At 40.1% G+C, this 4,589-nt stretch overlaps 1 non-coding gene across 1 annotated transcript; it reads left to right on the top strand.

Moving 5' to 3' along the window:
* Positions 1-2,119: 2,119 nt before the first annotated feature.
* Positions 2,120-2,193, top strand: trnar-ucu. The gene has a single exon. It is a non-coding gene; the product is annotated as a tRNA-Arg (tRNA).
* Positions 2,194-4,589: the final 2,396 nt, after the last annotated feature.

The following is a 4,589-nucleotide window of genomic DNA, read 5'->3' on the forward strand; positions in this document are numbered from 1 at the left end:
TGTGGGGGAGCACCGTGAAGTTACAATTTCATTTGCTCTGAGCAGAAGACACTGAAGTAAGGTTAAAATGAATATACGGTGTTTGAAGAAGTGCAGGCTTCTTCGCTGAGATTGGACAGTAGACTGAAGTTTCCATCTACTGTAGCTATTACCTCCCTGAATGTGAAATGAAGTAAACACTCATGCAAAAATACTGAAATATCAATGTCGGTGCTTTACAGTTTTGAAATAGTTTTCCTGTGTGAATGTTTTTTGTTTTGAGGCCATGTCTAGGCTTCCTTCATAGCTTTTAAATGAATGCAGAAAAAGAAATATATGTTTAACTTTTTAAGATCACATTCCAAGAAAAACATATCTGCTTTTAAACATATCGGGCATTCTGACTGAAAGAACAGCTGGGCATGTTGGGAAATGTGCTTGTTAACTTTCTTGCCAAGAATTAGGTGATAAGACTGAAGCCAAGCTAACGTCTCTGTGATTAATATGTATGCAGAGCCAGCAGCAGGTCATTTGAGCTTGCTAAGGACTTACTTAAGGCTATGAAATAAAAAGCAACAGTGGATTAAGATTTGAAGAAAGAGTCATTACATTTCCCATCATGTTGAGCTGTTCCTTTAACATGGTTTTAAGTGATGTGTCCGTGTCTGTGAAATCTGCAATTATGTATTTTTTATTTGTACAAAATTGTGTTTAGTTGGTCAGTTGATATCAGTTAATGCTGAGGTTCATGTTAATGTCCTGGAGGATTTTGACTCTTAACAGACAATGAAGTTTTGTGAATGTACCATACAGTTTAATGAGCAAATAAATCACATAGTTTCCCTCAACAATGTGGTCATTCCATTGTAAAAAAAAAAAAACACCAAACAAATACTTTATTCAGTAAAATAATTTTTCCAGAATTTACTGTTTCAGTGTCAAAGGCTTCTCTGTTTTTATTATTAAATAATTTTTGTCCTTTTCCTTACTTGTCTAAACAGAGAAGTTTCACTTCTCGGTTTTGAAGACAGAGCGAAACAAGTCTTCATTTCGTAACAGAAACACAAGTTTTGAAACTGGTTTACAGTTTCTAAATTCTGCTGGTCTGACTGGTCTTTTTCAGGAACAGTTCACCAGCTGCATTTCAGAAAATGGCTGAAATGCCACTTTTTCTCACCAGGCTTTGTTCTGCTTTGTGGCCGTACTGTCATCTTTCTCTGAAATGGGAGAAAACCAAATCCTTGCTGGTGACCTTGACATGAAAAGCAGAAAGACAGTGTGGATGGTATAACGTTAATGAAGCTGTACATTGTGGTGGAGGGCAGGTGGTGGTGGTGGAGGAGGAGTGGGGGGGGCGGGTGTCAGTGGTTATCTGATGCAATCTTGGTGTAACCCCACTTGCGTTACTCCATACAGTGAGAGCTCTGCAACATTTCCATAAAGGACATCCGCTGACCTACATGTGAAAGAACTGTAACGATGAGTCCATGACTATGAAGAGTAAAAAAAATAAATAAATAACAACATACAGTACATTACACCTAACATGTTTTCACTCTGCTATTTCTAATGGGCATGTCCTGCACCGTCCGCTGTTATTCCTGTCTATTAACACGTTTTTATTTTCTGTGAACTGGTTCAAAATGTCATCATATAGGCTATAATTTCCTTTTTTTCTTAAATTTGTCAACTCACCCGCACATAGCCTGATACATATAGCCATATTTAGCCATATAGCAATATTTCACAGTGAAAACGGGGAATAAACGGATCCGACAGACACAATTTGGCTTTGTTGAGCTATTTTAGCGACGACGGTTAAGTTAGTTTGATTAAAATATACCTCCTGGTGATGCATTTTCAAAATTAAAGCCTCAGTTAAGAACACACGTTGCGACACTATGCGTAGTCACTGAGACTTTTATACTTGTAACAATCGAATACAAACTTCCGGTTGTACGCCCGCTAACCTGACGCATCTTCCGCCGCCGCCTGTAGCAACAGCGCCCTCTGGTGGTCAACTCAAGCAGAGCCAACATGTCGGCTCAGACTGGTCCTGATGCTGCGGGGATGCAGAGAGCAGCGATATGAGAGGATGTGAAGTATGTAAACCGTGCCAGGCCCGAGATATGCTGGCGCAGTCTCTGTGGCGCAATGGAATAGCGCGCTGGACTTCTAATCCAGAGGCTCCGGGTTCGAGTCCCGGCAGAGATGAGTCACTCTGTGAGCCACACGGCAGACCTGCGGTCATTTTTTTTTTCTTTTTTTTATTAGCCGGACACCATGATGATGTTTTGGTTGCAGGTTATCATGTTCTAATAGTCGATAATGTGGCAGAGATGTGAATAAGATCAAACACACGCTCATCACCGTTCCTCTGTGCAGGCTGTGGATAACTTGCTATTTTCTGCTAAATTTAAACAGTAAAAAAAAAACATCTTGAGTACAGATTCGGTTAAAAGGTCGGTTCAGATTGCAATAGGTTTACTCATGGCAGTATGCCTGTTCTGTAGTGATACTGCTGTCTTATTGATGGTGCACAAATAAAATGTACCTTTCTTTCCGTTTATTATCATTTAACATATTTCACACGTTTATTTCGCCTTGTAGTTTTACTTTATAGTCCCCGTATCTCCAGCATTAAATTTTTGAAAACTTAATTCTGCTTTTTCAGACTGATTTCTCTTAACATAAAGAGCAGCTCGGACAATTTCGCTCACGATATCTTGTACAAAAACCTTACACTTGACAGTGTAGTAGATGTAGGCCTATTTTTTCTTTGTGAGCATAATTTATATTCCTTTGTTTGCACCTCAGCTAAGAAAATAACTAATGATAAATTACTGAAAATATATAATTAATTTGTCACTCAAAATACTCAGCCTATTGAGTATAATGAACCGATTATTCATTCTACATTTGAATTATTACTTGTATTATTGAAAGTGGGCACAGACTCTATATTTTATAAATAAAAAAAGGTGAGTATCTCAGACTGAAACGGTTAACATCTCTCATCAGGATTACACCTCAATCCCGCCAGTAAAGGTGCCGGTGAAATGTGTGCGCGCGTGTGCGTGCGTGCGTGCGCAGATATTTTTGGGATCCTTGCTCCACTTGTGCTCGGAGCAACGTGCAGGGTCGGTCCGGGTCGACGGCACAAGGGGGCGCTCCAGCACCGGCGTTAGTCACTTCTCCTCCGGTCTGAGACGGGAGGAACCGGCTCACTGTGGAGACCTGCTGAGCGGAGACAGCTACAGTATCACGGGGAACCATCCCCAAAAATCTGTAGCCCTACATTGTGTGACAGGAATGAGGACGCGCTTTGTTTATTTATCAGCTGTTCGGGCTATTTCATCACCCTGACTATTATCTCACTAAATAGTCAGTATTATTTTCGGGACTGATGCGGATATTCCTGCAGTATTCATTTCTCCCAAAGGCCCAGCTCCATAACTCCTCACTTACAGCACACACAATCTCCTTTAATATTTTAACATAGCGCTCTTATTTGATCTCACAGCTCAGTGTGACTTGAAATTACCATGACATCGTGTGTACTGTCAATCTCCTATCTCTGCAAGTGTGCTATCTGTAGTACTCACATCAGGCGAGTCTGTTCAAACTCACGCACGTTCTGCGTCCTCTGATACACTTCCTATGAGCTGAACCCTCCTGCAATTATTTGCATCACCTAATGGCACACTGTGAAGAGGAGAAACCGGGCGGTCTCCACTACAGCGAATGTGTCAAAAATCATTAGGCCTCTCTAAGCTGCTTCATTTATTTATTTATTTTTCATAATGTATTTTCTTTTTTTTTTGCCGGTGGTGGACTGAGCTCGATCCAGAGGGAGAGAAAAAAGGGGGCAGTGCTGTGGTGCTGCTGACGTGAGAGAGAGAGAGAGAGAGAGAGAGAGAGAGAGAGAGAGAGAGAGAGAGAGAGAGAGAGAGAGAGGAGAGAGAGAGAGAGGAATGCGCCGCTAATGAGAATATGACGTCAAGCCAGAGAGATTACAGCACGGACCGGAAGTAGAGCGTGATCACACTGTATGAAATTTTAGTTTTATTTTATTTTGTCAGGGGGAAGTTGTGAAAAAGAGCATATCTCATTTGTTTTGAAAACTTTCTTATTGTTTGGAAAGGAGATGGCAGTGCTTTGTTTGTTTGCGTTCCCTAACAGGAAATACAAACATTTTAAAAGCCGCGTTATTTTAAAGTACATGTTTATTATATACTATATATACTATTTTTTCAATTTATTTATCAAATTATAAACATTGTTTTGCTGATTACAAAGTGTTTTGCAAGATAGCTTAAGTCTCAAAAGTTTTGGAAGGCTGTAAACTATGCACTCAGGCAGATTAAATTTACGCACTGTGAATGTAAGAACAAACGTACGATGTATCTGTCAAATAAATACTACATGTATTAATGGTATATTATTACAAATTATTGATTTTATTTCCACAAATGCAGAATATCTCCGTCCTAGTATGACTGTCTTCTTTGTTCAGGATTTTATTTTGAAGATCACGACCGGACGTTTAATGTGTCCTCGCTGCTCGCTCACCTCCACAGTGTAGAGTAGAAAACGCACTGTCGCTGGAG

Source organism: Toxotes jaculatrix, chromosome 23 (genome assembly GCF_017976425.1).
Source record: "Toxotes jaculatrix isolate fToxJac2 chromosome 23, fToxJac2.pri, whole genome shotgun sequence".
Taxonomy (NCBI): Eukaryota; Metazoa; Chordata; class Actinopteri; family Toxotidae; genus Toxotes; species Toxotes jaculatrix.